The following is a 27,371-nucleotide window of genomic DNA, read 5'->3' as shown; positions in this document are numbered from 1 at the left end:
GTCCTTTGCGGTGCAAAATCTTTGTAATTTCATTAGGTCCCAGTGGTTAATCTGTGGTTTTATTGCCTGAGCAATTGGGATTGTATTCAGAAAGTCTTTGCCAAGACCAATATGTTGAAGGGTTTCCCCTACTTTTTCCTCTAGCAGTTTCAAAGTTTCCGGTCTGATGTTAAGGTCTTTAATCCATTTGGACTTAATTCTTGTGCATGGCGAGAGAGAAGAATCTATTTTTATCCTTCTGCAGATATATATCCAGTTTTCAAAACACCATTTGCTGAAGAGGCTGTCTCTTCTCCAATGAGTATTTTGGGAATTTTTATCGAATATCAGGTGGCTATACCTACTTGGGCTTACATCTGGCTCCTCTATTCTGTTCCACTGATCTACATGTCTGTTTTTGTGCCAGTACCATGCTGTTTTTGTTACTATGGCTCTGTAGTATAGGTTAAAATCAGGTATGGTGATACCACCAGCCTCATTTTTGTTGCTCAGTATTATTTTAGATATTCGAGGTTTTTTGTGATTCCAAATGAATTTTTGGATTGTTTTTTCTATTTCCATGAAGAATGCTTTTGGAATTTTGATAGGGATTGCATTAAATGTGTAGATTGCTTTAGGTAAGATTGCCATTTTCACAATATTGATTCTTCCAATCCAGGAACAGGGGATGTTTTTCCACTTTCTAGTGTCTTCTGCAATTTCTCGCTTGAGTGTTTTAAAGTTCTCTTTGTAGAGATTCTTTACACCCTTGGTTAGGTTTATTCCAAGGTACTTTATTTTTTTTTGATGCAATTGTGAATGGGAGTGATTCTCTGATTTCATCCTCAGTGTCTTTGTTGTTAGCATATATGAAGGCTAATGATTTCTGTGTATTTATTTTGTATCCTGCTACATTGCTGTAGGTTTTGATCAGCTCTAACAGCTTGCTAGTAGAGTCTTTAGGGTCCTTTATGTATAGAATCATGTCATCTGCAAATAATGATAACTTGATTTCTTCCTTTCCAATTTGTTTCCCTTTTATGTATGTCTCTTGCCTTATTGCTATGGTTAAGACTTCCAAAACTATATTAAATAGAAGTGGGGACAGTGGACACCCTTGTCTTGTTCCTGATTTTAGTGGAAAAGCTTCCAGTTTTTCCCCATTTAGTATTATGTTGGCTGTAGGCTTGTCATAAATAGCCTTTATTATATTGAGATATGTTCCTTCTATTCCCAGTCTCTGTAGGACTTTAATCATGAAGGGATGTTGGATTTTGTCAAATGCTTTCTCTGCATCTAATGAGATGATCATGTGATTTTTGTCCTTCAACCCGTTTATGTAATGTATTACATTTATAGATTTGCGTATGTTGAACCATCCCTGCATCTCTGGGATAAAGCCTACTTGGTCAGGGTGAATGATCTTTTTGATATACTCTTGTATTCTGTTTGCCAATATTTTGTTGAGAATTTTTGCATCTATGTTCATGAGGGAGATTGGTCTGTAATTTTCTTTTTTTGTTCTATCTTTGCCTGGTTTTGGTATCAGGGTGATGCTGGCCTCATAGAAGGAGTTTGGTAGAATTCCTTCTTTTTCTATTTCCTGGAAAAGCTTAAGAAGCAATGGTGTTAGCTCTTCCTTAAAAGTCTGGTAAAATTCAGCAATGAATCCATCTGGACCTGGGCTTTTTTTAGTTGCGAGATTATTGGTAACTGTTCGGATCTCCATGTTTGTTATAGGTCTATTTAAGTGATTAATCTCATTTTGATTTAATTTAGGTAGGTCATATAGATCAAGGAAATCATCCATTTCTTTCAGATTTTCATACTTTGTGGAGTATATGCTTTTATAGTATGTCCCTATGATTTTTTGAATTTCTCTGGAATCTGTTGTGATGTTAGCTTGTTCATCTCTGATTTTATTAATTTGTGTCTCTTCTCTCTTTCTTTTGGTCAGATTTGCTAAGGGGTTATCAATCTTGTTTATCCTTTCAAGGAACCAACTGTTTGTTTCATTAATTCTTTGGATTTTTTTTTTTGTTTCTATTTCATTAATTTCTGCCCTAATATTTACTATTTCTTCCTATCTACTGATTTTTGGCTTGCCTTGTTCTTCTTTTTCTAAGGCTTTAAGGCAAAGCATTAGGTCGTTTACTTGCGACCTTTCTAATTTATTAATATAGGCACTTAAGGCTATAAATTTACCTCTTAGAACTGCCTTCATTGTGTCCCAGAGATTTTGGTATGTTGTGTTCTCATTATCATTTGACTCTATAAATTTTTTGATTTCCTTTTTTATTTCTCCATTGACCCCCTCATCATTTAGTAGTGTACTGTTTAGTTTCCATGATTTTGTGTATGCTCTATAGCCTTTCTTGCTACTGATTTGTAGTTTAATTCCATTGTGGTCAGATAGAATGCAAGGAATGATTTCAATTTTCCTGAATTTGTTAAGATTTGCTTTGTGTCCTAATATATGGTCTATTTTAGAGAATGTTCCATGTGCTGCTGAAAAGAATGTATATTCTGCAGCCTTTGGATGAAATGTCCTGTATATATCTGTTAGGTCCATTCCTTCTATGACCTCATTTAGTTCAGATGCCTCTCTGTTTATTCTTTCCCTGGATGACCTGTCAATTGATGAGAGTGGGGTGTTAAAGTCACCCACCACCACTGTGTTTGGTGTTATCTGTGACCTTAGTTCTAATAGTGTTTGTTTGACGAATTTGGGAGCCCCCATGTTAGGTGCATATATGTTTCGGATTGTAATGTCCTCCTGTTGGAGTGTGCCCTTAATCAATATAAAGTGACCTTCCTTATCTTTCTTGACTAACGTCGGACTAAAGTCTACCCTGTCTGATATTAGGATAGCAACCCCTGCTTGTTTTCTAGGCCCATTTGCTTGAAACACCGTCTTCCAACCTTTCACCCTAAGATAATGTCTATCCTTTGTAGAAAGGTGAGTTTCTTGGAGACAACAAATTGTAGGATCCTGCTTTTTAACCCAGTCTGCAAATCTATGTCTTTTCGTTGGGGCATTGAGACCGTTGATATTAAGAGATATTATTGAAAGGTATGTATTTATGTTTGCCATTTTTTTTGTGTGTGTGTTTCTGGTTCTACCTGTGCTCTCTTCTGTTAACTGGTATTTGAGTATAGCTTGTTTTTTCTAGGTTCCTTATATGTGTGCTTTTCCTTTTGTTCAGCATGGAGGATTCTATCAAGTATTTTCTGTAGAGCTGGTTTTGTCTTCAAATACTCCTTTAACCTGCTTTTGTCATGGAATGTCTTTATTTCTCCATCTATTTGAATGGATAACTTTGCAGGATAAAGTAACCTTGGTTGACAGTTGTTATCTTTCAGAACTTGGAATATATCACTCCAAGCCCTTCTGGCTTTAAAAGTTTGTGTTGAATAATCTGCTCTAATCCTGATGGGCTTGCTTTTGTATGTAACTTGATTTTTCTCTCTAACTGCTTTCAATATTTTTTCTTTGGTGTGTGTGTTTGGAAGTTTGATTATAATATGGTGAGGAGAGGTTCTTTCTGGGTTTTGTCTGGCTGGGGTTCTAAAGGCTTCCTGTATCTGTATTGGCACCTCTTTCCCAATTTGGGGGAAATTTTCCTCTATGATTTTGTTGAAGATGCCTACTATGCCTCTGGAGTGGAGTTCTTCTCCTTCTACTATGCCCTGAATTCTTATATTGGATCTTTTCATAGTGTCCCGAATATCTTGAAATTCCCACTCATACTTTTCTATAAGTTTGTCTTTCTCTTTGTTGGCCTGTATTAGATCTGTCACCTGGTCTTCTAGCTTAGATATTCTGTCCTCTCCCTCATCCATCCTACTGGTGAGATTTTCTACAGAGTTTTTTAATTCATTAACTGTGTTCTTCATTGCTAGTAATTCTGACTGGTTTTTCTTTATTATTTCTATTTCCCTATTTATGTCTTGTATTGCCTTCTTTATTTCATTAAATTGGTGTCCTGCCTCTTCTTTGATTCCCTTGATTTCGTCTTTGATTTCTTCTTTGATTGCTTTCATGTGTTCTTTGACCTCTTTGAACATATTTATAATTATTCTTTTGAACTCTTTCTCAGGCATTTCCTCTAACTCTTTCTCACTGGAGGACATTTCTGATGCATTAATACTTTTAGGTGGATTTATATCGTCTTGCTTTTTAGTGTTTCTTGTGTTATAATGTATATATTTTTGCATCTTGGATTAAGTTAATGCTTGGATTTTCTAGCTAGCTGTGTATTCTTAGCTGTATCAATTGATTTGATGTAGTATATTTTCAGGGTAGGACCTTAAGGTATTAGGTGTGGCTCTTAAGACTCTCAGAGTATCTACAAAGATGTTCTTAGGGGTTGAGTTTCCCTGCTATAGGAGTATTCAAGCAGGCTGAGTGGAATAAAATACAGGTAGATTCTAAAATTTAACTAAACACTGTACACATTCAATCAAAAACAGCCCCGAGTATGTATGCAAGAGTAGTTATTATAATGACCAGATCCTCTATCAACAAAGAGGTTTAGATTTCTGGTCTGTTGAGGGATCCAAGTCAGCTTGTGACCAAGTGAGACCCTTCCCTGGTGCAATTCCAGTTACCTTGGGTGATTTTGGTCTCAGTCAAGTTGCTGCCTGGGTCGTCGGGCTGCTGTTCTGATTTCTGGAGCTGGGCACTTGCTTTTCCTACAGGGCAAACTGAGCCGCTGCTGCTGCCTCTGCTGCTGCTGTAGCTGCCACTGCTGGAGCCACCACTGCTGCTGAAGCTGCTGCTGCTGTGTCCACTGCCACTGCTCCCCCTGAAGCTGCTGCTGCGGGATCTGCCGCTGCTGCCGCTCCTGGGTCTGCTGCTGCTGGGGCCGCTGGTACCGGTGCTGGAGCCGCTGATGTTGCTCCTGAACTCTGCTCCTGCTTGGGTCCCGTTGTCAGCCCAAGTTGGCGTGACCGGGTCCCAGGCCGCTGCTCTGTTCGCTGGAGCTGGGTTCAGGCGGTGGGGGAGGGGAGGGAGCCGCGGCTGCTCTGGTTGTCTCGCTGTTCCACGTGTTCTTCTACCTCTCGGTCTGCTCCTCCGTTGCTCGCTGCCGCTCTCACCTCACGTTTCCCGAGTTGTGGAGAGGGCGGTGTGAGGGGAAAATCCCGCACCTGGCTTTTCCTGCAGCTCGAGCCGAGTCTGGCGGCTTTCTGCCCCACTGCGGCTGCGGCGGTTGGCTGAGCTGCCGGAGATGCTTTTCCCGCCTGTGCAGGCTCTGGATGCTCTATAACTCTTCTACTTCTCCGCTGCCGCTTCAATTTCCTATACACCTCACTTTTTAGTAAAAGTGTGTATTTTGCTGAGTTTTTTTGGTCTTTTCCCCCCCCCCCCAGGCTGCTTTGGCGTGGTACCTATGCCATCTTAACCGGAAGTCCTCATTTATTTTTAATTTTTTAAATTTTTATTTAGTTATGAAAGAGAGAAAGACTGGCAGATGGAGGGAGAATAAGTCTACCAGGGCCTCTAGCCACTGCAAATGAATGCCAGAAATATGTGCCACTTTGTGCATCTGGCTTATATGGTTCCTGGGGAGTCAAACCTGGGTCCTTTGGTGTTGCAGGGAAGCACCTTAACTGGTAAGCCATCTCTCCAGCCCTTTTTTTTTTAATTTCACAAAATTTTTCAAATCTTTTCAGGCTGGAGAGATGGCTTAACTGTTAAGGCACTTGCCTGCAAAGCCTAAGGACCTGTGTTCAACTCTCCAGGTCCCACACAAGCCAGACCCACAAGGTGACACAAGTGTGCAAGGTTGCACATGTACACAAGGTGGCGCATGCGTCTTAAGTTTTAATGAAGTGGCTGGAGGCCTGAGCATGCAAATTTTCTCTCTGTCTCTCTCTCTCATGAAAAAATTAAATAAAAATATTTTTTTTTAATTTTTATTTATTTATTTGAGAGCAATAGACACAGAAAGAAAGACAGATAGAGGGAGAGAGAGAGAATGGGCGCGCCAGGGCTTCCAGCCTCTGCAAACGAACTCCAGACGCATGCGTCCCCTTGTGCATCTGGCTAACGTGGGACCTGGGGAACTGAGCCTTGAACCAGGGTCCTTAGGCTTCACAGGCAAGCGCTTAACCGCTAAGCCATCTCTCCAGCCCAAAATTAAATAAAAATATTTTTGACCCACGATGGTTTGAGTAGAAGATGAATAACTCGTATGTATTGAAGGCAGCTGTTCATTATGGGTAGAAATGTAAAAATGCTACAGCCACTTTTACAATATAGGTGAGCCATTTCTTATACAATTAAACATGCACACATCCTGTCCCAGCCCTTATCCTTACAGTAGACCAAGAAGAATAAAAACATACAGCTACACAAAAAATGGCCACATAATTATTCATAAAAACTTCAGTCTCGGGCTGGAGAGATGGCTTAGCGGTTAAGCGCTTGCCTGTGAAGCCTAAGGACCCCAGTTCGAGGCTCAATTCCCCAGGACCCATGTTAGCCAGATGCACAAGAGGGCGCACGCGTTTGCAGTGGCTGGAAGCCCTGGCGCGCCCATTCTCAATCTCACTCTCTCTATCTGCCTCTTTCTCTCTGTCACTCTCATATAAATAAATAAATAAATAAATAAATAAATAAATAAATAAATAAATAAATAAAAAAAACTTTAGTCTCAGAAACCCCAAATTAGAAAATACCAAAATACATCAATAGGAGAATATGGAAAGAAATGATGGTGTATCACTAAAATACTACTCAATGTAACATGGAGTAGTAGACTATTGATATCACATAATATAGATCAGTTTCACAAATATGATGCTAAACAAAAAAGTCAGACAAAAAAGAGGACATGTTGTGTGATTCTAATCTGTAAGAATAGAAAGCAAAATAGTGATGTGTATGCTATTAGGACTGACCAGAGAGAGAAGATTTCTAAAAGGACAGAATTGTGTTTGCTAGTTAGGATGGTATTCACGTGTACTGTGTGGAAATTCAATTAACTACACATTTAAGACTAATGTATTTCACTGGGAATCTTTTCTTTAAACACGCAAAGGTGTTCTTGTTTACTTGCAAGGGGAGAGAGAGAAAGAGAGAGAGAGAATGGGCCTTCAGCCACTGCAAATGAACTCCAGATGCATGCACCACTTTGTGCATCTAGTTTACATGGGTACTGGGGAATTGAGCCCAGGTTATTAGGCTTTGCCCTCACTGTGAATCTTACCTCAATGAGAAAATTATTCTAGGGTAGGGGAAATGGCTCAGTGGTTAAAGGCATCTGCTTGCAAAGTCTGTCAGCCCTATTCCCCAAAATCCACATAAAGCCAGATGTATCAAGTGGCATACCCGTGTGGAGTTCATCTGCACTGACAAGAGGGCCTGGCATGCCCATTCTCTTCCTGACTTTCTTTGAACACAAATAAATAAAATAATATTTTAAAAAATTACCAAAGGGCTGGAGAGATGGCTTAGCAGTTAAGGTATTTGTCTGTGAAGCCAAAGGACCCAGGTTCAATTCCCCAGGACCCACATAAACCAGATGCACAAGGCAGCACATGCTTCTGGAGTTTGTTTACAGTAGGTGAAGGCCCTGGTGTGCCCATTCCCTCTCTACATTTCTGCCTCCCTCCCTCACTTTGTCTCTCTGAAGTAAATAAGAATAAATAAATAAAATATCTTTAAAACTTTTTTTTTAATTTTTTATTTATTTATTTGAGAGCGACAGACACAGAGAGAAAGACAGATAGAGGGAGAGAGAGAGAATGGGCATGCCAGGGCTTCCAGCCTCTGCAAACGAACTCCAGACGCGTGCGCCCCCTTGTGCATCTGGCTAATGTGGGACCTGGGGAACTGAGCCTCGAACCAGGGTCCTTAGGCTTCACAGGCAAGCGTTTAACCGCTAAGCCATCTCTCCAGCCCAATAAAATATTTTTAAAATCACCAAAGTTCGCCAAAACTTATTCTTTAAAAAGAAGAAAAAATGATTCCAGAGCTGGGAGATTGCTCAGTAGTTAAAGGTACTTCCTTGCAAAACCCACCAGTCCATGGTTCAATGCCCCAGTACTCATATAAAGCCAGATGCACAAAGTGGCACATGCATCTGGGTTCATTGCAGTGGTAAAGGTCCTGTTGTGTTCACTCTCTTTCTCTCTTTCCAAAACTAAACAAATTAAAATATTTTAATAGAAAATGATTCTAACTTCTCTCTTATACTTTAACTCAGTTCGGCATTTATTAAATTTCTCCTACTTACAAAATTTATTGAATTTCTACTACATACCAAGATAAATAATAGATAATCTTCCTAAGTTTAAGGAGTTTAAAATTTTCAAAAAGAAGATTCACAAGTTAGAGAAGAAGAGACCTGTCTGGGGCAGGAAAAGGAAGCCACCCTTGGAGAAGAGCCTAGGTCAGGGGAGGATGTCTAGAGTATCTTCCTATCTTGAGAGTCAAAGAAAAGACCATGTTCAGTCTGGGGGGGGGGAAGAGGGGGTATCACCAAAAAGTCCTAAGGTAAAGCCTGGTATGGCTTGAGTGAGGAATGAGAGCAACTGAGAATTGCTGCAGTTTACTGATGTTAGCATTCTTAATGGTTTCCTCAATATATCTGCCAAGAGGAGAAAGTCATGCTATATTGTGAATGTCTAAGCTCGTGTGTATTTGGGTTTATTTTGTTGTTGTTGTTCATTTTTGTATTTAGTTGAGAGTGACAGAGAGAGAAAGAGCAGATAGAGAGAGAGAGAGAGAGAGAGAGAGAATGGGCACCTCAGGGCCTCCAGCCACTGCAAACGAACTCCAGATGTATTTGCCCCATTGTGCATCTGGCTAATGTGGGTCCTGGGCAATCGAGCCTTGAACAGGGAATCTTAGGTTTCACAGGCAAGTGCTTAACAACTAAACCATCTCTCCAGCCCCTGTATTTGGTTTTTTTCAGTAACAATGGCACCTACCTTGCTCTAGGAATGATCACTAGACCCCATCCTCTGGCTGAACTCCACTCACTGAACCATCTGAGGGTCCCATTGCCATCCTCCTTCATTCCAGAACCCCAAAGAATGTGGTGTAATTACATATGTAAAACCTGTGGTGTAGCTCCTTCTTTGCCTTCATAGCATCACCATCTCCTGGTTATGGTTTGTGGCTCCTTAGTGGATTTGCTCCAGAGTTTGAATCCTCAGAACCCATTTAAAACTGTATGGCAGTGGTGCATGTGTCTATAACACCATGTAAAAATCCCACGTAAAACTGCATGGGCTGGGTGTGGTGATGCATGCCTTTAATCCCAGCACTTGGTAGGCTGAGGTAGGAAGATTGATATAAATTTGTGTCCACCCTGAGACTACTTAGTGAATTCCAGGTCAGCCTGGGCTGGGGCAAGACTCTACCTCAAAAAATAAAAGAAAGAAAGAGGGGGAATGGAGGGTAATACCATAGGATATTTTTTATAATCATAGAAAATGTTAACAAAAATTGAGGAAAAAAATAAATTAATTGAAAAAAATAACATAAATAAAATAAACTCAACACAATTAAGCCACCATAAAAAAACTAAGGTGGAGAGAGATTGAGGCAGACACCAGACATTGGTCTCTGGCCTCCATACACTCACACTTTTACTCATGCCTACACACATACAGACAAGCATACACAAATACATGCACGTCACATACATACATGCAAAAAAAAGAAGAAAGAAAGAAAGAGAAAAAGAGAGAGAGAAAGAAAGAATGAAAGAAAGAAAGAAAGAAAGAAAGAAAGAAAGAAAGAAAGAAAGAAAGAAAGAAAGAAGCAAGCAGGCAGGCTGCATGGAAGTAGTGCACATGTCTGTAACCCCATATAAAACTGTACGGAAGTAGTGCATATGTCTATAATCCCATGTAAAAATCCCATGTAAAACTGTACAGAAGTAGTGCATGTGTCTATAATCCTAGAGGCACCAGTGGAAATGGGATGCAGAATGAGGAGAGTCTTGATGCTATTGGCCAGATAGTCGACTCACAGTAGTCAACAACAAAAGAGACCCTGTCTCAAAAAGAAAATGGACAGTGAGGAGCAACTTCTGAGGTTTTCCTCAGACCTCCATACATGTGCCTGTACATATACATACATACACACACAATTATGCTGACACCCATGGCCCCCATGCCTGGGATCAAATCTTTCTCTCCCTAAATGAGCCTGCCACTCCATGGCTCTGCTGATGATGGCCACAGACCTGCAGTTTGAACTTCACTTCTGAGCACCATTCCAAAGTGTTCTCATCCCACTTGACTATCTCACAGGGTGACAAGCCCTCTGCCCCTCTCTACTAAAGGTGATGGTCCCCATCACCAGTTTCTCTTTGTCCCTCATGTCAGTCCTCATGGTCTGACAGCTCTGCTTCCTGTGCTTCTCTTCAGTCCTCCAGAACAGTTGTATCGACTCTACCCTTGGACAAGCATGTCCATCGCTACCAGTGTACATCCCCAACTCAGACCTGATCTCTTTATAAGCAGGGACATCCTTCAAACACCTCCCATACTACCGAGCATCTGACCCTGAACATGGCCTGAATGTAGCCACTCTCTCTCTGAGCTGGCCCTACCACACTGTAGCTTCTGTGCTGTAATAGCAGGGAGGTCACTGCCTTGTATGCTTGTAGAATAATGTCTTCCAAATCTCAAAATCTTTGTATGTTATTTCTCCCTCAATTCTATGATTTTGAAATACTCAGTACTTCTTTACACAGTGTTATTGTTTCTTCAGAATGTGTTTAAGATTTGTCTTCCTTTCTGGATTAATGATCCATAACATACCAGTTGTACCCACAGTTTCAATACCAATGCTGGAAACAGACCTGAAGTGTGTTCATTCACACCAGGTAAACAGCTCTCTCCTTTTGTGTAAAAACCTATGCTTTGACTCAGTAGGAGATTCAAATTACTTATTTTCTCAACAACAATCTAGCAACACAAATTGCTTTTCTACTAAAATGCTTTACTATTTATTTGATACAGGATATTACATAGTCTGGCCTCAAATTGGCTATATAACTGAGGATGACCTTGAACTTCTGGTCCTCTTGTCGCCAACTCCAAGTGCTGAGGTTATGGGAATGAGGTTTATATGGCACTGGGAATAGAACCCAGGGCTTCATGCATGCCAGATAAGCATTTTTGGAGTGGGCTTATATCATATCCTATCAGCAGATAAGGGTATAAATAGCTAAACAGATCCACCTCATACTATTAGTTCATTCATTGATTCTCCAGTAACCACATAAAGCCAGATGCAAAAAGTGGTGCACATATCTGGAGTTCATTTGCAACATCAAGAGGCCCCAGCGTACTAATATTCATGCAAAGGTGAAATGAGGCAGACCACAATAAAACTTTAGATTTTGTACTTTCACAAGCAGAAAAAAACTAGCTGCAACAACAGTGACTTAACATCAGCTGTTTCCTTCCAGATTAGAGACAGATCGTGAGAGTAAATGCCTAAGAAAAATTTCCAATCAAACATAGCTAATCCTGTTGATTGTTAGCACTCAAGAAACCAGGAGAAATCTAACTGGGTTCCTTTGTGTTTCTTCTTTAATGAATATTTGGCAAAAACAATGAGGGGAAGGAAAATGTTCTTGAAGGCACAGAATCCAGTGCTACTTGCTCACAAAGTAACCATTGGGACATGAAGTGATTGAATATCTGTTTTCAATCTTGGGTCAAAATTTCTTTTAATCCACGATGTAATTAAGCCCCCAGTATGTACATAGACATTGATGTCATACACATCCCTGACTATTTAATTTAAAAGTAGCTGCAGTCATTTGTATATCTCAGTCCCCATTATGTTGTTTTGACATCAGGTTTACATGTTCTGGAAGGACATACATGGGGTTCCAGGGTGGCAATGGGAGTAAGAGGTCCCCATTCATACCCATCTCCTTTATTATCATTGACCAGCAAAGCTGACTGCCTGCCTGCTGCTGGTATTAAGACAGAAAATGGGGCTGGAGAGATTGCTTAGTGGTTAAGGTACTTGCCTGCAAAACCAAAGAATCCAGGTTTGATTCCCTAGGACCCACATAAGCCTGATGCACAAGGTGGCACATGCATCTGAAGTTCATTTGCAGTGGTTGGAGTCCCTGATGCACCCATTCTCTCTCTCTCTCTCTCTCTCTTTCTCTCTCTGTCTCTCTGCCTCTTTCTCTCTCAAATAAATACATATAAATTTTTTAGTATTTTATTTTATTTATTTGACAGAAAAAGAGGGAGAGAGAGAGAATAGGTATGCCGGGGCCTCCACCCACTACAAACCAACTCCAGATGCTTGTGCCCCCTTGTGCATCTAGCTAATGTGGATCCTGGGGAACCAAGCCTGGGTCCTTTGGCTTTGCAGGCAAACACCTTAATCACTAAGCCATCACTCCAGCCCATAAATATTTTTTAATAAGACAGAAAGTGACAATTTTGTCAGATCTCCACATACTATATATGTGGTATACCTAGCTAGGTCTGAGTTGTAGACGAATTTCAATTCTTTTTTAAAAAGTGAACACTAAGCCAATGACAGATTGTATGCTCCATGTTGCATCGATGTTGTATACTTTCTCCTTGTGAGCTACTAAAGATTTTGTGCTATTTCTACATGAAGAAAAATCTGAGATTGTGCTTTCTGATTTTACTTTATCTAAATCTAAAGTCATTTGAAAAGATAGGGGTCTTCTTTTCTGCCCACAAATTCCATAGTGACATTTTTATTCCAACCCAAGGATTATAATCAAACAATGTAACTGTGATTCTCACAAAGCATTAGTGGATAAATTTAACAGATAAATTTCTGCTTGTGTTTTTTTAAATATATTTTTATCTATATGAAAGAGAGAGGTAGATAGAGAGAAAATGAGTTTGAGCATGCCAGGGCTTTCTACCATGGCAAATGAACTCCAGACACATGTACCATTTTGTATATCTGGCTTTATGTAGGTACTGGGGAATCAAACCTGGGCCATCAGGCATTGTAAGCAAGTGCCTTTAACTGATAAGCCATCTCTCTAGCCCCTCTGTTTGTGTTTTAAGTAAGTTTTAAGTAAAAAAGAAGAAAATAGTGACAGAAAAATCTTTTATTCAAAGATAGTACCACCTGAAAGTCTCATTACACAATATTTTTATATTTCACCAGGGGATCTGGAATATCATATTAGCATTGTATTCAATACACATATTTAAAAATATTTACTCATTTATTTAAAAGAGAGAGAATGAATATTAGTACGCTGGGGCCTCTTGATGTTGCAAATGAACTCCAGATGTGTGCACCACTTTTTGCATCTGGCTTTATGTGGTTACTGGAGAATCAAACTTTGGCTGACAGGCTTTAAAAACAGGTGCCTTTAGTGGCTGAGCCATCTCCCCACTGTCATTACACATATTTTGAATTCCTTGTCTGTGCTGAACATATGGGTGATGTCTCTTCCAAGAATTGACCTCTTTTAATATTTTAACAGGACATTATATGCTGTTATTGGCTCTATTAACTTCATAAAAGACAGAGTTGGCTAGTGATGGCTTAGAAATGAGACCCAAATCTTGATATTTTGCAGGGCATAGTGGCTTATGCCTATAAGCTTGGCACTCAGGAAATAAGGCAGGAGGGCTGCCATGAGTTTGAGGCCATCCTGAGCTACAGAGTAAGAAACTACCTCAAAAAATCAAAATCACAGATTAGAGATATGGCTTAAAAAGTAAGAGTGCTTCTTGCCCCAGCATGAGGGCTGAACATGGCCTGAGTTCTATTCCCCAACACCTAGGTAAACAGCTAGGCATTGCCGTGCACATCTGTCACCACAGTCCTGGTGGGAGGCAGTGACCAGAGAATCATTGGGGCTTGAGAAAATGGCAAACTCTGAAACCAATGAGAGACTCCATCTCAAGGAAATATGTGGATGAGGGATGGAAGAACACCCCATGTTCTCCTTTGGCCTCTGCATGAGGGAACATGGGGCACATGCACCTGCACAGACATGTGTACTTACCACACACACATACACCCACCCATATCAAAACAAAAACCCTTTAGACTCTAAGTTAAATCCAGAAGCCAGAATAAGAAGGTATTAATTGACACATTCAATTTCCAAGAGGTATGTAAGATCTCAATATTATTATTTTTTTCACTTTTAAGTTTATCATCTTTGTAGATTATAGACATTTTCTTTTTATCAGTTTAGTACTACCTTCCTTCCATCAACTAGTGAATGATTATTCAAGCAAGAATTTATTGCCTGCTATATGCCAGCTAGAGCATCACACCCTGAATGTTTTTGAGTTTTTAATAGATATTTTTATTTTTATTTATTTGAGAGAGAGAGGAAAAAAAGCAGATAGAGAGAAAGAATGGGCATGCCAGGTCCTCTAGCCATTACAGATGAACTCCAGACACATATGCCACCTTGTGCATTTGGCTTACTGGGGAATTGAACCTGGGTCCTTAGACTTTGCAGGCAAGCAACTTAACTGATCAACCATCTCTCCAGTCATAAAAAAATGTTTTTATGTTGCTTGTGTATCATTCCTTCTCATAAAGGCCTTGAAATCTCTATTTAAGTACTTTATTTTCAAATTAAGGGAGCTGTGAGGAATTTTTGTGAGGAATTTTAATCAGAGGGCATGTAATAAAGAATTGGGCTGGGGCTGGAGGTATGGCTTGGCAGTTAAGGTGCTTGCTTGCAAAGCCAAAGGACCCAGGTTCAATTCCCCAGGTCCCACATAAGCCAGATGCACAAGGTGGCACAGGCATCTGGAGTTCATTTGCAGCAAGTGGAGGCCCTGGTGCACCCATTTTCTCTCTCTCATTCTTTCTCTCTGTCAAATAAATTTTAAAAAGTCTATATATAATAAAAAAAGAATTGTGCTGTATTTTGTGGTCAGTTTCTGGGAGGTAACCTGGAATTTCTAAGTAATAGGTATGTCTTTGCTCTTTGCAGTGGCACCACCTTGATACTTTATGGTAATGGGATGGCTTGCCCTGGATACCTGACAATGCTAACAGATGGCTGAAGATGGATCCAGTGTACTCATAGGCTCAGGTAGGGGGCTGGCCCACAGGTAGAGGGTTGGAACTCTGAGGAAGAGAACCAGAGAGTAAAGATGGAATTTAGTCACAGGGAAGATGGCTCAGTGACTCATGCAACAAAAGAAACTCAGAGATTCTATACCCACAGTCATTCTGAGTTGTCATTTCTCATGGTGGGTATACACTGATGTGTGACAATGTATTCCTGAAGACATAGACACCTCATGTTTGGGATTGTTCCAGTCATTGTGTGTGTGTATGCGTGCGTGCGCGTCATAGTGCACATGTGGAGATCAGGTTTCAATCCTCCCCTTCCACCTCATTTGTTACTCTCTTCTGTGTATGCCAGGCTAGGTGGCTCATGAACTTCTGGGGATTCTCCTGCCTCTACCTTGCTAAAGGTACACTGACATTATAGACATTCTCACTAAAGCATTCAGCTTTATGTGGGTTCCGGATTTCTGCACAGCAAGCACTATCTGCTGAGCCATCTCCTTGGCCCTAAATTATTTTTGACCTTTTTAAGCTAGACAATATATTATGCAGTTCAAAATTAACAAGTATAGGCCGGGTATGGTGGCACATGTCTTTGATCCCAGCACTTGGGAGGCAAAAGTAAGAAGATTGTCATGAGTTCGAGGCTACCCTGAGACTACATAGTGAATTCCAGGTCCGCCTGGGCTAGAGTGAGACCCTACCTCAAAACAACAACAACAAAAAAAAAATAACAAGTGTTAATGTATACGTTATTTACCCTCATTCTTTTAATAAGTTCAAGAAGCAGCTGTACTTGCTAGGTTCTTAGGTATCCTTGTAAAACATGTGCCCATCAAGGGAAATTTGAGCGTATATGTTTCATACAGTCTGTCCTTTATATAATAATGATAACATGTCTACACAACACACTTTACCATATCCTTTTTAGGTAGTGCTGGATCTTAGACATGTTTATACCATCATGTCACTGACCCCTTCACTCTCAAATACTATTATGATGAGTCCAGTTATGACTGGCCCAGAGCTTTATGTATGAAAATTTAGAATTTATGTATGAATATTCAGAATATTATTGTGACAAGCAATGTCTCAGCAAATAAACCTCTTAAAGACAGATTGAGGAAAAAATCCTGAGCCTAGATAAACAATGCTCAAAAGGCTGTCATTTTACTAGATCTTTCTAGATGTCTACTGTGATGCTGGGACTTTCACAACTATTAGTACTATTAGATAGAGATGTTCTTCCCCAGGCCTCAGCCATACAGCATAGCACCAGTGGCTGAAATGCTGCCAATCAGATATGCAGAAATAATTTAACTTTCTCCCCTCCATCCCTAAAACAAGGTTTTGCTATGAAGCCCAGGCTGAACCCCTGGAACTCAGTATATAGCTCAGATGAATCTCAAACTCTCAGTAATCCTCCTGTCTCAGCCTCCTGAGTGATAGCATTATAAGTATAAATCTTCATGGCTGGCATAAAAGTAATATCTTTTATGGGATTTTATTTATTCTGTTTATTTCATTCTTGCATTTTATTTTATTTTGTTTAATTATTTAATTTTGTTTATATATATATAATTGTTTTTGTTTTTGTTTTTTGAAGTAGGGTTTCACTCTAGTCCAGGCTGACCTGAAATTCACTATGTAGTCTCAGGGTATCCTCGAACTCATGGTGATCCTCCTAACTCTGCCTCCTGAGTGCTGGGATTAAAGGTGTACACCACCAGGCAAAACTCTGAGTTTCCTATAATTTGAGTGATTGTCACCATTCTGTTTTGGCTGTAACTTCTCTTCTGGAGACAATACCTCAAGTTACTTTACAGAGGAATTTCCATCTGTTCCGAAGTAGCACCCTGTAGCTTTGAGAAACAAGGGGTCCACACATAGGATTAAGGTTCTCTAGGGAAACAGAACCAAGAGGCTTTCTATAGAGAGATTTACATAAGGGATACTCTCCCATGATACATACTGGCTATCCTTTGTCAAGCTATGGGCTCAGAGAGCTGGTGATAAGACTCCAGGTCAAACTCAAGAGCCCAAGAACTAGGAGCATAAAGATCTGAGGCCATGTGAAGATAGATGTTCTAGCCAAGACAGTGAAGTTCCCTTCCTCCACATATTCATTCTACTCAGCTCTTAGTGGAATGGATGCCAGTCAGCCATATCCAGTCAACAGGTCCTTTCGACTCAGTCTACCAATTTAGCTGCCCCTCTCTTCCTGTGATATGATCATGGACCTACCCAGAAAGAATGTTCTGCCATGTATCCGCATGCATCCCTTTGCCCATTAATTATGACTATCGTAGCCTCTAGTCATGTATCACTCAATGACAAGAATTCTCTGTGAACTGCATTGCTAGTGACTTTGCTATTGTGAAAACATAAGAGTACAATCACATGAATTTAGGTTAGTCATTCTGATGTTATCAAAAGAAATAGTAAGTAAGACACGCACAGGCTGGTGCTGGCACACTGTTTCACAGTACTCTAAAATAATGTTCTTCTAGAGTCAGTCCCCAGACAGTCAGCGCATCTAGTGCCAGAAGGTGCTACATGGGTGACTGGGGAAAAATGACCAATATCTGTCCAAGCAACTCATGGTCTAACCTACTTAGCAGCAAATAACCTGGTGTGATGCCCACACAAGTGCAATAGTGGCACACAGCCATGGTAGGGAACCAACCGCTCCTGATTTGGCTAACTGATCCCCTCAGTGGTATGGGACCCATAGCTGGAGCTGGGAAACAAGTCAGAACCATATCCAAACATAAGCCCATACTCCAATATCAAGCTACCATCAATCATGGGCTACAAGAGGGCCTACACCTATTAAACTCTCTATCAAAAAAGTAAGGGTTATCTCATTTGTCCTCCTGCTAAAATACTCTCCATTGGAGAATCTGCTTCTCTTTTTCAGATAGATTCAGATCCTAAAGAGAGAGCCACCCCATCATACCTCAAAAGGGCCCCAGCTGAAACTAAGAAAAATTGGCGAAACAAGCAAGGGTGCTGTTTACCTGATGAACCAGATACCAGCACAAAGGGGAAGGAGACCAACACAGAGAAAAATCAACTCCTACCAAATCAGAGAGCCAGAGCCTCAGAGGCCCCCAACATCTTATCACTGAAGCAGATCAAAAATGAACCCAACATGGCTCAGGGAAATTTTTCAGAAGAGGGGCCGGAAAGTATGTCAGAGCCACATGTTGGGTCATGATATGCAGAGACATTTATCTTACCCATAACTGTGGGCTAACTCCACCATGCATGACCCATATACTTCAACAATGAGGGGCCAATGGGGAGGGGGTAGGTCATGGATGAGCCTAATAATGGTACCAAACTGACTGTATTTTCTGAATACAAAACTAATTAATAAGAAAAAATTTAATAAGAATAAAATAAAATAATGTTCTTCTGTTGGAAAGGCTAAGGGAGAAGATAAATACAATTATCTTTTCCTTACTGCCCTCAGAATGTGAGCTTTAACATTAGTAGATAGGCATTGAAGTTTTCTGATTATATTCTTTTCACCCAATCATGATCACATCCTCTAAGATTATAGTAAGTATAACTGTAAGATTTTCGTATGGTTTTTCAAAATAAATATTCTTAAGAAAATAAAAAATAAAATAACATTCAAAAGTATAGTAGATACATAAACCAATAATAGTTATTTATCATTATGAAGTAGTATGGGCTTTACATAACTGTATGTCATGTTCTTTTTATATATGTGCCAGTACAATAGGTTTGTTCACAACACTATCATAAGCATGTTAATAATGCATTGTGCTGTGACATTATGAAGCTAGGAAATCACTTCAAGGTAGAAATGATTTTTTAATATTTATTTTATTTTATTTATTTATTAGAAAAGGGTGGGGGATGGGTGTGCCAGGGCCTCCAGCTACTGCAAATGAACTCCAGAAGCATGCACCACCTTCTACATCTGGCTTACATGGGTCCTGGAGAATTGAAGCTGGGTCCTTTGGCTTTGCATGCAATTTACTTAATTGTTAAGCCATCTCTCCAGTCCAAGGTAAGGATTTTTTATCTTCAGCATAGAGTACAGGACCACTATGATATCCAAAATATCATTATACAATGCTAGGTCAAGAACTCCTTTACTGATGGGCGTTACTAATGGGCATAATTTAGCATGCCTCATGGATACATGACAGATGTTAAAACAGAAGGGGTTGTATAGATAGTGTTTATTATTGAAGCAGTGTGTTATGCTTTTGTTTATTCCAAATATGATTTCAAAACTGGAGTCTTTCCTAAAAGGAAGCTTTAAACCACCTTCAGTAAATAACATATCCAGAATTAACAGATATAGCTGGGTGTGGTGGTGCACACCTTTAATCCCAGCACTCAGGAGGCAGATGTAGGAGGATTGCAATGAGTTCAAGGCTACCCTGAGGCTGCTACATAGTGAATTCCAGGTCAGCCTGGGCTAGAGCAAAACCTTACCTTGAAAAACAAAAAAAAAAGGGGGGGGGTGAGACTTCCGGCCAAGATGGCGGCTGCCTAAACAAATGGTGCTGGACAAACTGGATAACCATATGCAGGAAATTGAAACTTGATCCACACATTTCGCCATGCACTACACTCAAGTCCAAATGGATCAAAGACCTAAATGTAAGACCAGAAACTCAGGGCTGGAGAGATGGCTTAGTGGTTAAGCGCTTGCCTGTGAAGCCTAAGGACCCCAGTTCGAGGCTCGGTTCACCAGGTCCCACGTTAGCCAGATGCACAAGGGGGTGCACGCATCTGGAGTTCGTTTGTAGAGGTTGGAAGCCCTGGCACGCCCATTCTCTCTCTCACCCTTTATCTGTCTTTCTCTCTGTGTATGTCACTCTCAAATAAATAAATAAATAATTTTAAAAAAAGAAAGAAAGAAACTCAGCTACTACTGGAATAAAATATAGGAAGAACTTTCCATGATATAGGAATGGAAAAAGACGTCCAGTAGTTCACGATCTTAAACAGTCACTCAACCAGTGGGATCCCATGAAGCTGAAGAGTTTCTTTACAGACAAGCATACAATAAGCAAAGCCAATAGATTACCCACAGAATGGGAGAAAATATTTGCTGATTATCCAACTGACAGAGGCCTAATCTCTAGAATCTACAAAGAACTCAAAAACCTAAATAATAAAAAGTCAAACATCCCACTCACAAAATGGGGCAAAAAGCTGAACAGGCCGTTCACAGAGGAAGAAATACAAATGGCAAACACACACCTAAAAAAAATGTTCATCATCCCTAATCATCAGAGAAATGCAAATTAAAACAACTATGAGATTCCACCTCACCCCAATAAGGATAGCAAACATCAAAGACATTAAATGAAAATAAATGCTGGCGAGGATGTGGAGAAGTAGGAACACTCATCCACTGTTGGTGGGAATATAAGATGGTACAACCACTTGGAAAGCAATATGGAGACTCCTGAAAAAGCTGACTATAGAGATACCAACAGACCCATTTATTCCCTTACTGGACATGTACCCTAAAACCTTCAAACCACAGGCCACAGAGATTTGCTCAACCATGTTTGTAGCTGCTCAATTCATAATAGCTAAGAGCTAGAATCAACCCAGATATCCATCACTAGAAGAATGGATAACTAAGATGTGGTATATCTACACAATAGAATTCTACACAGTGGGGAAAAAAATGACACAGTGAAATTTTAGGAAAAATGGTTGAACCTGGAACAGATCATTCTCAGTGAACTTACCTAATCACAGAAAGAAAATTGCCACATAGTCACTCATCTACAGCACCAAACCTGAATCTACCCAAGATGCCTTACATACCAGCAAGCATCTCGAGGACCAAACAATAGGGTGGTTAGGGAAGGAGGGAGGGGAGGGCAAGGGAGGGAGTGGGAAACACAAATCTAAACCCAAATGGCAATGGTACCATAAAATTCTACATTCCTAAAAGGCAGACCAAATGGTTGAACCGTCACCAGACCCTTAGAGGGAACACCTGAGCCACAAGACACTGAAGAGGGTATGATGAAGACTGACCTTAATCTTCTACCACCTCTCTCTCTCTCTCTCTTTTCTCTCTAACTCTTTTATATTAGTTATCTTTTTCTTCCTTTTCTTAGTGGGCACCAACCTGTAACTCCCAGTACCAGCATGTGGCTATCATCCACAATGAGCTTTTATGAGCTTTTGATCAGAGATTCCTACAAGGTTTCCTAAAAGAAAGACAGATTTCTGTCAGAGTACTTGATGACCCACCAAAGGTTAGTGATAAGACCCTACTGCTGAAGACACCATATGCGGTTGACACATACAATGGAATGGCATGGCTGGAAGCTGGGAGAAAGCCAGTCTCCAGATAGGCGAAACAAGCAAGGGTGCTGTTCCTGATGAACCAGATACCAGCACAAAGGTGAAGGAGATAACACAGAGAAAAGTCAACTCCTACCAAATCAGATATCCAGAGACTCAGAGACCCCCAACACCTCATCACTGAAGCAGACCAAAAATGAACTCAACATGGCTCAGGGAAATTTTGCAGAAGGGAGGTGGAAAGAATGTCAGAGCCACACATTGGGTCATGATATGCAAAGACATTTATCCTACCCATAACTGTGGGCTAACTCCATAATGCATGGCCCATATACCTCAACAAGGAGGGACCAGGGGGAGGGAATAGGACATGGATGAGCCTAATAATGGTACCAAATTGACTGTATTCACTGAGTACAAAGCTAATTAATTTAAAAAAAAAAAAACAGAGGGCTGGAGAGATGGCTTAGCAGTTAAATGCTTGCCTGTGAAGCCTAAGGACCCTGGTTCGAGACTCAATTCCCCAGGACCCACGTTAGCCAGATGCACAAGGGGGCACATGTGTCTGGAGTTCGTTTGCAGTGACTGGAGGCCCTGGCATGCCCATTCTCTGTCTCTCTCTCTCTCTTTCTCTCTCCCTCTCTCTCTTTCTCTGTCACTTTCAAATAAATAAATAAACATAAAACAAAAAAAAAACAGATATAGATCTGAAGGTCTCAGTGGTTAGTAACTTTACATTACTGTGATTAAATGCCTGAGATAAGCAAAGCTAGGAAGGATTTACTTAGGCTCACAGTTTCAGAGATTTTTGGCTGGTGGTACTTGGATCCACTGATTCTGGGTACAAAGTGAGTCCAGAGCATGTAATGGAAAAAGTTCACATCCTAGCAGCCAAAAAGCAGGACAGAGCATTAACAGGAAGGGATCAGGGCCATATTCAGCCCCCAAAGACATTCTCTCGATGAACTATGTCCTCCAACCAGGTCCCACCTTCCACAGTTCCACCATCTCCTAGCCAAGTTTTGAAATTTTGAATCCATCGATGAATCAAACCATTCATTGGTTCAGAACCCTTGGGCTCTAATAATCACTGGATATGTCTCATAAACACATCTAGAGGTGTGCTTTTTAATCTCCTGGAATCAAGTTGACAGTAAAATCAACTGTCACAATATCTGAATATTTTTTGTATCTATGGTTCTGACTGATTCCAGATCCAATCATGTGGCTATCCAAAGTTATATAAATGGATAACTTGCAAACAAAACCTTCAAATCTATCTTCTGGTTATCCTTCATTTGTACTTTCTGGGTAATTATTTTTTGGATTCATATAATTTCCTGAGTTTTGTAAAGAATGATTATGATACTATGTGTTTGGTGTTTACTGTGAGCCATGTACCATGATGTTCCTGTCTAATTGATTTTATTTTTTTAAGTAGAAAATGTTTAGATAGCTAAAACTTTTTAAGACTTGTGTTTTTTCTGTTAGTCCAAGAAAATTCACACATTGTAGTGGGGCGTGGTAGTATAACCTTTAATCCCAGCACTCAGGAGGCAGAGGTAGGAGGATCACTGTGAGTTCAAGGCCACCCTGAGAATACAGAGTGAATTCCAGGTCAGCCTGGGCTAGAGTGAGACCCTACCTCAAAAAAAAAAAAAATTTTCACACATTGAGTTCATTTTTCCCTCACTACAAGTGAGCCCATGTGAAAGAAAATGCTGACTTTTTATACTGCTTTTCCAGATTCAGAAAAATCTCATGTAGCATTGCTTTGGGAAGCTAAATGTCTAGATAAGAAATTTTTCCCTTAATGGTAAGAATGAGGCTATAGGTGCTGCTGCCATGGCCCTCTCTCAAGTTCGCAAGGTGGCCTTTAAATCCTTTATGCTTACTAGAATCTAACTAGTAGCTTATGTCCACACTTTTCTGAAGCCTATTCTTGCAGGGGTGGGCAAGGTTATAGTTCTAAGGTTTCAATATGAAAAAAAGTCAGGAAGCCACCAGGCCATCATCAAAATTTTAAAGATATTCACTCAAAAAAAAAAAAAACAACCACAAAAAAAACGCTATTCACTCAAAAAGTAAAAAAAAAAAAAAAAAACAAAACAAAACAAAAATCTTAGTGCAAACCCACAGCACCGGTACTTAGAAAGTAGATGATTAATGGAGACTGGAAAGATGCCTCTGTAGACAAAGTACTTGCTATCCAAGCATGGGGACCTGAGTTCACATCTCTGGAAACCACATAAAAGCTGGGTATGGTGGTACTTGTCTACAATCCCAGCACTGGAGGACAGGAGCAGGGCAGAGATGGGAAGACCTCTGGGCTTAATTACCTGCCAATCTAGCCTAGTTGGTGAGTTTCAGGTTTGGTGAGAGACCCTGCCTCAAAAAGTAAAGTGGAGTGATTAAGACACCTGACATTGGCCTCTGGTCTCTACGTAAATGTGCAAACACATGAATGCATGCCCATGCACACATGTACCCACACACATACTAACACACACAACAACAACAACAAAAAGAAATGGAAACTGTGGCAAGGATGGGGTCAACAATTTGTAGGCTCCCCAAATAGATGGCTCTTCTACCACTAATTAAGAAAAGTAAGACTTCCGGTTAAGATGGTGGCATAGGTACCACGCCAAAGAAGCCTGGGGGGAAAAAAAGATCAAAAAAACTCAGGAAAATATACACTTTTACTAAAAAGTGAGGTGTATAGGAAATTGAAGCAGCAGCGGAGAAGTAGGAGAGATCTAGAGCATCAAGAGCCCGCAAAGGTGGGAAAAGCGGCTGCGGCACCTCGGCCAACCTCAGCGGCGGCACAAAGAAAGGTGCCAGGCTCGGTTCCAGCCACAGGAAAAGCCAGGTGCGGGATTTTACCCTCACACCGTGCTCTCCGCAACTCGGAAAACGTGAAGGGAGAGCAGCAGCGAGCAACAGAGGAGCAGACCGCGAGGTAGAAGAACACGTGGAACAGCGAGAGAACCAGAGCAGCTGCGGCTCCCTCCCCTCCCCCACCGCCTGAGCCCAGCTCCAGCGAACAGAGCAGGGGTCCTGGGACCCGGCCACGCCAACCTGACCCAAGCAGGAGCAGAGTTCGGCAGCAACATCAGTGGCTCCAGCACCGGTAACAGTGGCCCAAGCAGCAGCAGACCGAGGAGTGGCAGAAGCTTCAGCTGCTGACAGACCCAGTGGGGGAGCTGATCTTCAGGGCCACAGTTGCCAGGCTTGGCTTGCCCCGAAGGAAACGCCAGTGCCCAGCTCCAGAAATCACAACAGCAGCCCGACGACCCAGGCAGCAACTTGACTGAGACCAAACTCATCCAAGGTAACTGGGCTTGCACCAGGGAAGGGTCTCATTTGGTCACAAGCTGACTTGGATCCCTCAACAGACCAGAAATCTTAACCTCTATGTTGATAGAGGATCTGGTTGTTATAATAACTACTCTGGCATACATACTTGGGGCTGTTTTTGACTGAATGGGTACAGTGTTTAGTTAACTTTTAGAATATACCTGTATTTTATTCCACTCAGCCTACTTGAATACCCCCATAGCAGGGAAACTCAACCCCTAGGAGCACCTTTGTAGATACTCTCAGAGTCTTAACAGCCACATCTAACACCTCAAGCTCCTGCCCTGAAAATATATAACATCAAACCAATTGATACAGCTAAGAATACTCAGCTAGCTAGAAAATCCAAACATTAACTTAATCCAACATGCAAAAATATATACATTATAACACAAGAAACACTAAAATGCAAGACGATATAAATCCACCTAAAAGTATTAATGCATCAGAAATGACCTCCATTGTGAACGAGATAGAGGAAATGCCTGAGAAAGATTTCAAAAGAATGATTGTAAATATGCTCAAAGAAGTCAGAGAACAAATCAAAGGAGTCAAAGAGGAACTTAAAGAGGAAACCAAAGGAATCAAAGAAGATGCAGGATACCAATTTCATGAAATAAAGACAGCAATACAAGACATAAATAAGGAAATAGAAATAATAAAGAAAAACCAGTCAGAATTACTAGCAATGAAGAACACAGTTAATGAAATAAAAAACTCTGTAGAAAATCTCACCAGTAGAATGGATGAAGGAGAGGATAGAATATCTAAGCTAGAAGACCAGGTGGCAGATCTAATACAGGCCAACAAAGAGAAAGACAAACTTATAGAAAAGTATGAGTGGGAATTTCAAGATATTCGGGACACTATGAAAAGATCAAATATTAGAATTCAGGGCATAGTAGAAGGAGAAGAATTCCACTCCAAAGGCATAGTAGGTGTCTTCAACAAAATCATAGAAGAAAATTTTCCCCAAATTGGGAAAGAGGTGCCAATACAGATACAGGAGGCCTTTAGAACCCCAGCCAGACAAAACATGGAAAGAACCTCTCCTCGCCATATTATAATCAAACTTCCAAATACACACACCAAACAAAAAATATTGAAAGCAGTTAGAGAGAAAAATCAAGTTGCCTACAAAAGTAAGCCCATCAGAATTATAGCAGATTATTCAACACAAACTTTTAAAGCCAGAAGGGCTTGGAGTGATATATTCCAAGTTCTGAAAGATAACAACTGTCAACCACGGTTACTTTATCCTGCAAAGTTATCCATTCAAATAGACGGAGAAATAAGGGCATTCCATGACAAAAGCAGGTTAAAGGAGTATTTGAAGACAAAACCAGCTCTACAGAAAATACTTGATAGAATCCTCCATGCTGAACAAAAGGAAAAGCACACAAATAAGGAACCTAGAAAAAACAAGCAATACTCAAATACCAGTTAACAGAAGAGAGCACAGGTAGAACCAGAACCACAAAAAAAAAAAATGGCAAATATAAATACACACCTTTCAATAATATCTCTTAATATCAACGGCCTCAATGCCCCAACAAAAAGACATAGGTTTGCAGACTGGGTAAAAAAGCAGGATCCTACAATTTGTTGTCTCCAAGAAACTCACCTTTATACAAAGGATAGACATTATCTTAGGGTGAAAGGTTGGAAGATGGTGTTTCAAGCAAATGGGCCTAGAAAAAAGCAGGGGTTGCTATCCTAATATCTGACAAGGTAGACTTCAGTCCAACGTTAAGCAAGAAAGATAAGGAAGGTCACTTTACATTGATTAAGGGCACACTCCAACAGGAGGACATTACAATCCTAAACATATATGCACCTAACATGGGGGCTCCCAAATTTATCAAACAAACACTATTAGAACTAAGGTCACAGATAACACCAAACACAGTGGTAGTGGGTGACTTTAACACCCCACTGTCACCAATTGACAGATCATCCTGGGAAAAAATAAACAGAGGCATCTGGACTAAATGAGGTCATAGAAGGAATGGACCTAACAGATATATACAGGACATTTCATCCAAAGGCTGCAGAATATACATTCTTTTCAGCAGCACATGGAACATTCTCTAAAATAGACCATATATTAGGACACAAAGCAAATCTTAACAAATTCAGGAAAATTGAAATAATTCCTTGCATTCTATCTGACCACAATGGAATTAAACTACAAATCAGTAGCAAGAAAGGCTATAGAGCATACACAAAATCATGGAAACTAAGGAATATAATACTAAATGATGAATGGGTCAATGAAGAATTCAAAAAGGAAATCAAAAAATTTATAGAGTCAAATGACAATGAGAACACAACATATCCAAATCTCTGGGACACAATGAAGGCAGTTCTAAGTTGTAAATTTATAGCCTTAAGTGCTTATATTAAGAAATTACAAAGGTCGCAAGTAAACGACCTAATGCTTCGCCTTAAAGCCTTGGAAAAAGAAGAACAAAGCAAACCAAAAGTCAGTAGACGGGAAGAAATAATAAAAATTAGGGCAGAAATTAATGAGATAGAAACAAAAATAACAATCCAAAGAATTAATGAAACAAAGAGTTGGTTCTTTGAAAGGATAAACAAGATTGATAAACCCTTAGCAAATCTGTCCAAAAGAAAGAGAGAAGAGACACAAATTAATAAAATCAGAGATGAA

General features: G+C 40.3%; 1 pseudogene; it reads left to right on the top strand.

Annotated features, from left to right (window-relative positions):
• The window catches only part of LOC101601267, a 135,283-nt pseudogene that overhangs the window by 41,672 nt on the left and 66,240 nt on the right, over positions 1-27,371 (top strand).

The sequence above is a fragment of the Jaculus jaculus genome, chromosome 12 (genome assembly GCF_020740685.1).
Source record: "Jaculus jaculus isolate mJacJac1 chromosome 12, mJacJac1.mat.Y.cur, whole genome shotgun sequence".
Lineage (NCBI taxonomy): Eukaryota > Metazoa > Chordata > Mammalia > Rodentia > Dipodidae > Jaculus > Jaculus jaculus.
The sequence above is the reverse complement of the archived record's forward strand: the minus strand, read 5'-3'. Positions and strand labels throughout refer to the sequence as shown.